This window comes from Rhynchophorus ferrugineus, unplaced genomic scaffold (assembly GCF_030347505.1).
Source record: "Rhynchophorus ferrugineus isolate W39M unplaced genomic scaffold, kcgeb_rfMv2 rfM1, whole genome shotgun sequence".
Lineage (NCBI taxonomy): Eukaryota > Metazoa > Arthropoda > Insecta > Coleoptera > Curculionidae > Rhynchophorus > Rhynchophorus ferrugineus.
The window spans coordinates 35242311-35255283 of record NW_027472580.1 but is presented as its reverse complement, the minus strand read 5'-3'; the positions used below and the strand labels follow the sequence as shown (position 1 = coordinate 35255283).

The 12973-nt window shown below is 31.9% G+C and overlaps 1 protein-coding gene and 1 long non-coding RNA gene across 2 annotated transcripts in view; one reads left to right on the top strand and one right to left on the bottom strand.

The window, feature by feature from the left end:
- Window positions 1–12973, top strand: part of Sema2a (Semaphorin 2a) — a 1190156-nt gene that overhangs the window by 40482 nt on the left and 1136701 nt on the right. The window lies entirely within an intron of this gene.
- LOC143206762 (uncharacterized) lies at window positions 3230–3922 on the bottom strand. The gene is made up of 3 exons (XR_013008515.1): window positions 3798–3922; window positions 3426–3750; window positions 3230–3364 (listed from the first exon to the last, which is right to left on the bottom strand). It is a non-coding gene; the product is annotated as an uncharacterized LOC143206762 (long non-coding RNA).

The following is a 12973-nucleotide window of genomic DNA, read 5'->3' as shown; positions in this document are numbered from 1 at the left end:
TATGATGTTCCTTTATTTTTATATTATAAGCATAAATTTGGGATAATAAATAAAGTAATACATGTTTATACAGCCGTTCTGCTACCATTTTGATTCCCTATAACTTTTCTCAAAGAAATGATAAGTAAGTTTAGTTTTCATAAAAATTTGTCATGAAAGTTTATTTTATCCTTACATTTTTTTTTTCGTTATGATTGAAAAATGTTGTCGGCAAAATGGTTATCGCGACTAGCTGTACAACTTTCGGCTCTTCTAAGGCATTTTTCATGACATCTTACAACATCTGAGGCCGAATTTCTTCTATTTCGTGATGAATATTGTCTTTAAGGTATCAAATCGTCTTGGGCTTATCCACATAAACTTTTTGTTAAAAAAACCTATAAGGAAAACTCTGGCGCTATTAAATCCGGAGATCTGGCTGGCCATGCTAAATCTCCAATTCACATAATTAGTCTTCGTGGACAAACGTCAATTCAATTATTGAATTGTCGAACGAGCTATGTGTGCTGTGGCCCCATCTTGCTGAAACCACATGTCCTCTAGTCCTTACTCTTCCATTTCAGGCACAAGAAAATTTCTAATCATGTCTAGGTACCATTCAGCAGTAACAGCAACTGCACCACCTTAGTCATCTTTAAAAACGTAGGGACCAATGATGTTTCCAGCATGAATACTACATCATACAGTTGTTTTTAGTAGATGCAATGATGTTTCATGCATTAATTGAGGATTCTGTGTGTTCTCAAAAACCAACTCTTCTTTGTTGACGTTGCCACTAATAATAAAATGGGCTTCATGGCTCATTATCAATTTAGACGAACAATCAGAACAGAAATCGAACAAATTAGAATTATATTACTTAACCCGTTTATCAGGTTCTGTCGGCATCAATTTTTTGACTAACTGAATTTTGTACAGGAACATTTTAGAACCAGTTTTCAAAACAATTGCTTAAACTGTGTGCAGAAATGCGTAACTAGGAACCACGTCTCCGAATTGATGTTTCTGGACACTTTGCAACACCATCACGCACCAGAGCCACATTTTCAGCGTTTCGAGACGTCCGTCGTCTTTCAAAATAAGGTCTGCTGTCATACCGTACTGTCAGAAATTTGCATGTAAAGGATAAATTGTGGTTTTGGACGATTAGGATATTTTTGACCCAATTTCCGCAGTGGCAATAATGGAACGATTATTTTCGATTATGGCTCATTCTGGTAGCGTATATTTATCCATAATAAAATTAGGACGTCTACACAACACAATGGTTAAAACGTAACTGAGCTAAACGTCACAAAACCAAGATGTTATATTAAAACAGAGAACATACGGATAAATCAATTTTGAAATTGTTATTTGATTTTAACATGTATACTAGAACAATGACGAACCCAAATATTTAATACATCTTTTATAATTTGAAAATGTATATTAAAGGAAGGTATTTACAATAATTATATTATATATTGATTTTCCAAAACTTAGGTCTATAAAACAAATAATCAATATAATTGATACAAGGTTCAAAGAATATAATATCAAATAATCACATATCTTATTGCCTTAATAAACAACAAACATGCTGCAAAACTGATTCGCTTTTGCAGTGAACGACTTCCGATTTTCCATCACATCAACTCAGCAATGACATTATACACAAATATCTGATTATTTAAAATAAAACATATGTGAAAACCCTGTACATGCCTTTGAATTATGAGGTTTTCCCCCATTTCCCCCCTGCCCCATCAGATCCTGATATGGTTTCAAAGGGACCACCTCCGAATTGCACCCTCTCGAATAAAAAAGAATTTTGAAAACCGGTCCACAATTGACGGAGAAACCGACGAACATAAATTTAAAAAATATATACAGCATTCTCCTCCTTTTTCGAAGTCGGTTAATAAAATTGTCTCATATAAATTTAATAGGAACGTGGAACGTGAGATAAAATAGAAAGCAATAAATAAATAAAATCCATAGAAGTAAAACTAAAGCAATGAACAGTAATTTTATTTTAAAATGTAGGTAAATTTTTTACCTACATTTCATTTTCGCTTTTACAAATTAACGTATTTATTACCTACAGTATTCGGTCAATAGTATGTTAAGAAATGCATTTACTAATGAAACCTGAAATAATCATAAGTCAATACCACCCAACTTTAGAGAAAAATCTTAAACTTCAGAGTAACTTTTAATACATTGGTTGGATCCGAAACTTTATTAAGGAAAAATTGTGTAGTTTATTCAAAACGGTAGTGACACACGTGATCTATCAAAACATCGCAATGTTGCTGCAGCAGCTATAAGTTTTAATGCATTTTGGCTCTGACATATAACAAAATTCTAATCTAAAATTATAGTACTTATAATGGATATATTATCGAGGAACTTAAGGAAGTCATTATGATATTACAATATTTCTTAGTTTGTCCTGATACTACCTGTACACATCTTTCTATATAAAACTACATTTAATCACTGTATTCTCCCTACTTCACTTGACATATCTGCAAAACAGTTAGTTTTATTTCTCTCCTCATACATTTTGACCAAACTTTCATGTATATTCTGAACAATAACACACATGTTCACATGTTCATTGATCACACCGTCTTGATAATTGTTAGCATTGAATCATAAACCAACATTCATAAAGTTTTATTCAATCACTGTCACTTTTAGAAATACTAATCAAGTAAATAACTGTTAATAAGCTGTTTATTTTCAATTTATCAAAAACTTGCTCAAGGTTATACCATTTGTCAATTTCTTCTTCAATGTTTCTGATCGACAACCAAAGGTGTTATTTTCGATATTGCCCATTTCCATAAATACAAATAGTTCGGGTTTCAACATCCTACTCGACCTGAATGCCCATTATAATAATTCTTTGCAATACCCCATATAAACTCAATTGGATTAAATATGCAGTGATAGGGATAAGGCAGTAATACTTTGTGGCCATAGCAATCAGCAATCTGATCTACCATGTTTCTTTTCTCAGGCTTATTTCTAAAGAAATAAATTACATAAAATGTAATTAAATATTTCATTTATATTTACCAAGTAACAAGTTGAAATAGTTCATACTTTAATATGGTTTCCTAGAAATTTATTTTTTGTACTTTAAGCTATTCCTTAATTGCAGCCTTTGTTGATGCACTTGTTGAGATTTTCTCTACCAGTCTACTATGATATGGTGCATTGTACATAACAATAACTGACAGTTCCTCCAAGTTCTTTAAAAGCTGATTTTCAATCTACTGTAAAAACAAGTTATGGCTCATTTCTCCCTGGTAGTCACCCTTGGACTTTCATCTATATTCCTGTTTCCATCATGAAGAACTATATGTCTGCACTGAATTATTAATAAATATTATGACTAACAAAACCTAATCGATAGTTATTCCAACACTTACCTTTTTCCGTCAACTTTTGTTGTTTTTACACTATTATTATTATCATCTTGCCATAAGCAACCCAATGTACCATTCTAAAATATTCATGTCTCTTTTAAGTATATAAATTGATATAATAATTCTTCCTTAATTTTGCTATATGTTTTTAAGAATTGTATTCTTTTGAAAGCAATGTCTGGAAGTTCCATTAAACCCCTTCGTGGGTTATTTTTACACCACTTAAATCCTATATTACCCAACGGTGTATGAAGAGATGTTCTACATCCTTCAAATAGCTGCATGTCTTTCAGCTTTTTATGGATACTTTCCTGACTAACAATTTTCTCTGAAATAATTGCATTAAATCATGTTTGGATTGAAAAAACTACTTACTGTTTTTAGACATTTCGTATATTTGATCTCTGATACAGCTAATTTAAGGTTATATTGTTTTTTATTTTTTGAGATATTTTAATGACCGTGCCCATACTAATGTTCAGTGCAGCTGCAACGCGCAAAAAATATTTTCAATAAAAACCGCCGAGATTTGAAATTCATCAAAACAACGTTTGCCGGTTTATAACCCGTAATTATATTTAGAAGAATTTTGCAGGCCTTTGACAAACGGATATCTTTTGCAGGCTCTTTAGGTTACATGTTCGAATTTCTCAAACAGCGTTCTATCTCTTTTTATATAGAAAAAAATGAGAAGGAAAATATTGTCTGACTATAAAACAAATTTAGAACTTTCGACAAGCACATCTTGATCACGTGTGTCTCTACCGTTTTATATAGACTATAGATCGTAAACAGCTACTTGAAATACGTCATGTGCTTTTAAAATGAAAATTAAAAAGCGACACTTATATGTTTGTAGAAAACTGTAGACCTTATCGAAAGACCACTTCCAATAGCACTACATTGTTGTAAGTCCGTCAAAATGAATTTGTAGTTCTCATATTTTGGACTTATTAACTTATATTTTGTATTATATGTTATCTCATATTTTGGACTTATGTATTCAAAATTTTTAGCTAATCAGAAACGAGTAGCGAGATGCCGTCGTATAAAACTACCTAAAGCGGCGTTTACTGTCGGGTGGAATGCGGAAAGGGCCAGTTTACAATGCAATTAATTCGAGTCGGATTTTTTTCTCGCATTCGTTACAGTTGTTCCTGATATCGTCGACGTAATTAATTCCCTTTTTGTGATCACGAACACGAAACGTTAAAAGCTACAATATGATATACGACTTGGCGGTGAGGTAGGGGCGGAGGGAGAGCGAAGGTAGGTTGGAGGTGGCGGGTGGCTGTTTATTTTCAGTCCCGTCCGAAACGGAACGAAATAAATCCGCGCTCTCCATTTAAATTCCCGGAGAGGGAATGTTTTCTGCTTATTACTTTTTCCCAAAGACTTTTATTCGTTTTTATTGTTGCCGTCGACTGACATCTGTGTTATTAAAAATAGAAACAAATAACCGTCTCTTGTGCGATCATCGAGCGTGAAACATAATTAAAATTACTTTTAAGTATTGAAATTGACCAAATATATTTCTATATTTTAAGATAAATATAATAATATATAATTTGAAATTCATTGAATCAATGTGAAATCATAAATCCTACTAATATTGTGAACACTTTGAAATTCCCATTATCTAGTAAAACCAAATAAATTATTCCCTTATTTGCATGTATTTTCATGAGATATTATTAAAAATTCAATGTATTAGTGCAAACAATCTAATCCAATTATTGAATTCTATGATTTTGATATTTCTCTATGCAAAATAACAGTTTTCCATTAATTCTTCGTTCACATTGTCGTTTTATGTTTTGGTTTCAATGACTTAAAAATGGTGATTTTGATCACAATGGAAATGAAGACTTATTGAATGAAAATCCAATTTAAAATCTCAAAGAAAGGATTTAATTCAAAAGGAAGAAAAATGGCTATCACCTTTACTATGACTGGCAATGAAATATGGATCTACTGCAATAATTACAGGAAGCGAAATGTTATAGATTATAAAATCTAACAATGCATATGGTGAGATCAGCAACTACACATATTACAAGCTACTGGAGCCAAATTAAACTGTGACTGTCTGTGTCTACCGACGTCATTTGAATGAACTGAAAAGCGCATTATTTCAAGAAAGACCAGCAACGTCGCAATTACGCACACCAAACTCGAGACGGAACCTGTTGAATTCGATTCAACATGGAAGACGTGTAAAAATGAATATATGATTAAATTGCTGGTAAAGCAACATCGTTCTTTTCATGCGGCATCGACATTTTCTCAGAAACATTTTGATTAATACGAGGGTCACTATTTATATTATTAGTTAAGCTCCGAATATATTTTTATTGTTTTTCAAAGCACTCGCCACGATAATCGATACACTTTTGCATGCGCTTAAACCAATTTTCAAAGCATCTATTGCATTCCGAATGAAGTATCTTCCAAACATGATTTTTGAACGCTTCAATAGCCTCTTCGGACGATGAAAATCGCTGACTAGGTAGATTATTCTTTACAGATGGGAATAAAAAGAAGTCATTGCATGCCAAATCATGACTGTACGACGTATAACCCATCAATTCGATGTTTTGAGTACTCAAATAGTCTCTTGTTTGAGGGCTCGCATTGTCATGATGAAGAACAATTCGGCGTCTCTTGTTTGTTTTCGTTATTTCACGGAAGGCTTCTAGCAAACAAATTGCTCTGTACCAATCAGAACTTACTGTTCTCCAATCCTCTAGAGGCACTGTTGCAATATGACTAGTTTTCCCGAAGAAATAGGTCACCATTTTCTTTGAAATGCTTTGTAGGTGATAACATTTCATACTCCTACGAATATATCCATGATTCGTCACCTGTCACGATTACGTATATCGTCAAAAATGTCAAACTTTACGATGAAGCCGTAATTTGGATTTACATGACAACAGTGTTGATAACTCCTGAATTATAAACGTATATATTATTTTACAATAGAATGAATGATTCTGATCATAAAAGCAGCTATTGCACTAGTGAAATTATTTTCAAATTTATTTTTATATTTTATATTATAAACGTCTTTCGAAGCCCCGCGATTGAATTTCTTAAGCATTTTTTTACACCAATCGACACGAACCTTTTTTTGAACGACTGTCAAATTGTATGGGATCCAACGCGAACATAACTTTCGCACAGCTAATATGCTGGTGGAACTAATGCTTAGGGATGCCTCAACCTCACAATAGGCGATATGACAATCTTGATTAATCATTTCGCACACATCATCGATGTTTTCTGGCACCATAGGCGATTTTGGACGACCTTCACGAAACTCGTCGGACAGCGAACTACGACCACGATTCAATTCGTTAAACCAGCGATATACGGTGGTTTTTGATGGAGCTTCATCGCCAAAAGTCAAATTAAGTTGACTGATGCACTCTTGTTGTGATAATGCTCGTCGAAAATCGTAAAAAATCATCGTACGAAAATGTTCACAATTCAGTTGCATTTTTTGCCTACACGAAACTTTCAACTAAATATAAAATAAACAAATAGCGTCCGTGCGTCAAAATGTACTGAGTACGTATATCGTCAAAAATGTCAAACTTTACGATGGAGCCGTAATTTGGACTCACATGACAACAGTGTTGATAACTCCTGAATTATAAATAGTGACCTTCGTATATATTATTTTACAATAGAATGAATGATTCTGATCATAAAAGCAGCTATTGCACTACTGAAATTATTTTCAAATTTATTTTTATATTTTATTTTATCTGAGGTTGCAGACATTAGAGTACGTATAGATATTCTAGGATGCGTAAACAACTTTTCAATAACATTTCAGTTCTTAGATAAAGAAACAATGCCTTACTTCCAATTTGTTTACAAATTAAAAGACTCACTAATATTTCTAAGAAAGAATGTATGTTGCATAAAAATACAAGTGTATTTGATTTTTTCTGCCGACAAATTAATCAGTAGGTAATTATTTAGTGTTAAACTATTTATTAAAACAAGTTAAACTAAAATAGCAAATTTGAAATATATATAAAATAAAACCAAAAAAAATCAGATTAAGAATAAGAACTCTAACTCTACAAACCTCTGTTGAATATTTCGAATGAAAAAGTGCCGTGGAAAATACAATAATCGCAAGAAACAGATGTAAGTTATTCTTTTACAGACAATGCGCAACTATTGTCTAGCAAATGCTAATTGCAATTCTAATTACAATATTACTCAATAGGAATTAGAAATAATGCAATATCAACAAGTTATTTTTCACAACGATATAAGATGGCCTGGAAATTCAAGAAAATTATAAATACTTTTAATTAAGACTAGTGTCCTATCCAGGAAACGAACGAAGCTGAATTAACCAAATAGGAAAATTGCAAAATTATATTAATTAAATTGAGTTTATTGAGTTGATTATTATTGAGTTGACGGTGAATTGTTGATGAATAGTTCTCAAAAATACCTGAATCGGTTTATAATATGATGAACTCTAAGCAATATTTCATGGAACTATTGCATCCTTATACATATATTTTTCTTTAGACCAAGTTATTTAGTTAGAATATTATGGATTTTCACTAATTATTAATTCTTACTAATTAATTAATTTTTCCTAATACTCAGCATGTTTGCGCAAAAAAGAGATATTTGCCTCACAGTGAGCATTTTATTTTTATAAAATAAAGCACACTTAGCTGCGCACAAGCTTTTTTGTATTCGGACTGTTGAAATTGATCTAAATCTGAAAACAGTTATAGTACCAGACTTGTTAAAAATAAAAAAATAATGGCTTTGTTAGTACAGTGGTTAAGGCAACAGGACGGTACTTCTGATATTGCGATAGTCGCAGGTTCGATTTCCTATTGTTATAAATTTATGTTTATAATATTTTTTGTAATTGCAATTGTCCATTAGGCAAGAGTGGATGGGTAAGACCTTCTCCTTGATTTAGGTCAAATTGAGAATATCTTACGACTAACCAGTATAGTTACTTGACTTTGAAGTTATAACATATGCGTAGATACTTTAAATATTAGTGAGAAAGAATATGTTAATAAAAGCTATTTTAATGAACCGTAAATACTGAATTATCGAGATAGATCTGATAAGTAATTTATAGCACAACAAGCGAATTTAACTAAAATAAATTTACTCATTTACCTCTAAAATAACTGTGCCCTTTTTTAAAGAAGTGTGCAAACAAGCCTCACCGTAGCAAAAATCTGCGTTTTCCATTTAAATTTTCCAATTAAACCATTTAATTTACCCGTCCCTCGCCGCGCTCCATCTCTCCTTGTCCCTAGCTCCGATAATAACTTTTTCCGAAAGCCCCGAAAAGGTAAATCTACCGGAATCTCGTCAATTTTTTACCACGTCCGCCTCAGACCGCCGCAGACGCTAATTTTTCAGCAAAATTACGCGTCCTTCAGCCGGTAGAACAACTTTATAAGCTTTTTGGATTGGAACAGGTTATTGTTTTGAATAATTGTATTCTTGATGCGAGCCGTCCCTTACTGTAAATTTTAAAAGAAATATATACGTCGTTTGAATAAAATAATTAAAATCTACAGGTTTATGTAGAAACTAGTGTTGGGAACTATCGACTGAAATCGACTATTGACTGTTTAGTAATTAACTACTTTTTATTATCGACTTTTTTAGTCGCTATATAGGGATCGACTAATTTTACTAATTTTTACCAGTGACTGTTTCAATCGAATGTTTTCAGTCCCTATTGTCGGTCCGACTGATTTTGTTACTGTTTATTATCGACTGTTTCAAGTCGTATACTTTTAGTTACGATTTTTGGTTCTACTAGTTTCTTTCGACTCATTTTTAACGTTCTGGCTCTGTCGTGCTAGCCGCGACCTAGACAAAAATGTTATCAATTTATGCATATATAGATTTATATGTAATATATATAGTTTTATGATTTTTTTGGTAGTTTGCTTGTAAATAACAATATATTATATATTGTATATTAATATAGCAGCATTTTGGAACGATATTTTTCGGGATTGTAGTAGGGTAAAAAGTTTAAAATTGTGAATGATAAAAAGTAAAATATTTTTTACTGTCTATATGGCAATAATAGGTAATATTTCGATTACTCTCTCGATTTTTAAAAAAATATCTTTCTGTTCGATAATAAATAAAGCATTTACTTTATTTAAAAAGCTCTAGTAGTTATTTTGCGATCATATTTAATTGTGTGATGAATTTTTTTTTCTATTATTAGGTATATATTTAATTTTTATTTAGTATTTGTGGTTATTTTACATCTTTAGTTTTTGGGTATTGTTTAAGTTCTCTAGTATTGTCCATATTTATTATAGTATATTATTTGAAAATAGCAATTAACATATTAAAATTCGATAAAACCTTTATGGGGTATTATTCCATTCCATAAAAAAATTCCATTCCTTTTTACAGATTCACAGAACATTTAAATATAAAAGTAATTCTACTTCGTTTAAAATCAAATTATCAATTGCATGTTAATAGTATTCAATATTTTTTTTTAAGTTAGTACATGAAGGAATATGTACATCTCCGCCTCGCTTATATTACCGTTGGAAAATATAACCACATATAAAATTAATTGGTCCAAGCAATTATCTCCGTCCTTTCCTCTCGCACAATTTATACAGGAAAGGGTTCGTACATTTTCGTCTGTATTTTCAGTCGACTGTTTCGACTGTTTTGCGACTATCGACTGTTTCAACTGTTTTCAGTCGATAGTTCCTAACGCTAGTAGTAACAGATTAATAGCAACAACTAGTCGATATATATCCCATAATTTTGACAGGGTTTGAGTACTATGATATTTATGAAGGCAAAAAAATTAAAATTTGTCACAATCGTTTCGTCGATAGTGACTGTACTGTATAAGTGTCAGTGAAATAATAATTGTACAAAGGATGCTATAACTTTTATAGAATTCAAAGGACCGAATATTTCAGATTCCAGACACTAGCCGTAAAATGTGGCATAATATTGAGGAAAATCAACTAGAAAATACTATCAGAACATCTCTTGGCAAGAAAATTGCAAGTAATTAGCCTAAAAAATGGTCAATAATATGACAACTGTCAGTTGGAAAATGTGAGAATAGAATAGAATGCTAAGCACAATGGTTAGACGACAAACCTATTGAAAAGTGTTATGAAGATAATGTTATGTAATGAGGAGATGCAAATCTATTTGACGGGACAGTTCTGTTGGTTGGCTACATATTGTTTTATTTTCCCTTTTTCCTTTATTAAGTTTTTAAATGTTTTATTAAATAAATGGCTAAATCACTTAGACATAACGTGTAAACTTAAAATAATAAACAGTAAATTTAGTTAAATTTGAACTTGAGTTTCAAGGGAGATTTTATATTAATTTGTTAATTCGATAATATATAATGTACTCTTAAAATATACGAATAAATTACAGAAACCATAACTTTTCTGCCGGCCTGGTGGTGCACTGTTTAAGGTGACACAGGATGGTGTTCCAACAGTTGCAATAGTCACGGGTTCGAATCCTGTTGGGGAATGGATGTACTTTGTGTTTGTGATTGTGATTGTAAATGTCTTTATTAGGCAACAGTGGAAAATCTGACAAGAAATAACAATCCCAGGTTGCGTAAGACCGAATATCTTCTGGGATAGTCTCTAACTAGGTTACTGGCCAGTCGTTGTACACTTAATGCCGAGGACCGTGGTTGGGAGCCCACATTATTAAAATGTAGGCCCAGACCAGATAAACCCCCATTAGTAGAAAGAAGACTTTAAAATATATTTGAAAAAAACTTTGGATTGTTATTGCAGTCTATATATTAGGGATGCCGAAAAAAAAAGAAGATATATCGTTATTTTATGGCAAACATATCACATATACGTTTAATTATTTTTAATAAGTCTTTCAAATAGATACTTAGTTTTAAACATTTAGTGCATTTTGGTACTTAATTGCAATGGTTTAATAAAAACGATAAGATATTTTCTCTAAGACTAAAATTAAATATCTTTCGAACGTTTATCTTGCCAAACCTTCTATATGGCTCTACTATTCACTGGAGCTGCGGCCGATCGCCTACTTTAGCGAAATATAGTGAAATATGTCCGAAATCCTACGGCACCAACAGCAGCATATTCAAAACTAGACACTTCACCTAAGCGAAAGCTATGGATTGATGGTGTTAATGTTATATGCAGCAATTTTTTCCTTCGTATCAACGTGGATGGCTCATGGATGGATGGAACATGTTTCAAATTCTAAACCGATTAAAACGGTATTGACAATCAATCCGTGTGGTAGCCACTTTTTATTCTTTTAGATATTTTCTAGTGCAAGTAAATATCTGGAAACGTCATCAACTGCTAAGCGATGTGAAAGTTATTTGAGAGTTTAAATTGGTTTTAATACATGTTACAATTCATTGTTTTAAAACTTTTTATTCCTCTAAATAAATATCCATCTTCTCTCACCAAAGACAATTAATACCAAAATTGTAATTTCAAGTGTGTCATAACTACTGCCTATTTAAACTAAATAAACCACTAATATTAAATAAAATCAGATTTTCGTTTTCATATTAGTGGTTCATATTTCAGATAGAAAAATGTGGAAACCAACAAATTTAGTAGTTCAATATAATAAATAGTAATTAATAGTTCGTATTTTTTAAGATATTGATATATGGAAATATCGATATTTTTCTCGGTGACCGACATCCCTAGTACATATATTGATAAATAAATACATATTGTTTCATTATTTCTCTTTTCATTTCAAAATTATTTTGTAGATTCAAAGATGTTTATAAAAGTTACAAAAGTACCAAAAAAATTTAACTTAAGTCTCAAGGATATATTAGGTTAACTTGTCAATTGAAGATAAATTATTCTATTTATATTATAATCTTCAAATACACGTATAATTTACAATAACTGGCAACGTTGCAAATCCAAATACTTGTACGCATGCTATGATTCTCTAGAATTATACTCTTGTAACCATATATAACAAATGCACAAGTAAGTAAAAACATAACCATATTTAGCAAATAATAAACCTTACCAGATGTAGGTGATATAACCATTAGCATATTCGATGTAGTTTTATCGTTTTAATTTTATCTTTTCTTCTAAACTTCCACAGAGATTCCCGATTTCGGCGGTTGAACATTAAAAAGCCTAAAATTGGAAATTAAGTTTTATATAAAACAATAAGGATTGTTTAATATGAAAATAAAAAATAAGACCTTGGAAATGTTAAGGACATTCACGCAGAGAAACAATAACAAAAAGCGTCGGTATTTTAAGGCATCAGAGGGGTAGAGGAGAGGGGTGGCCGCTGTTTTAGTGAGACCGATGAAAATTCGCTCTTAAATCACCCGGAACGCGTTTCGCTTCTACTCGGGGGTGGGGGGTTGGTTCTGTTCCGGCATAGCAGGTCGGTCGCAAAACCGCCTATTTAAAATTAGAATCGAATTGTCGGAACGGGAGGGTACCGGCGAGAAAAAGACAAAGGGCGGCTCGTCG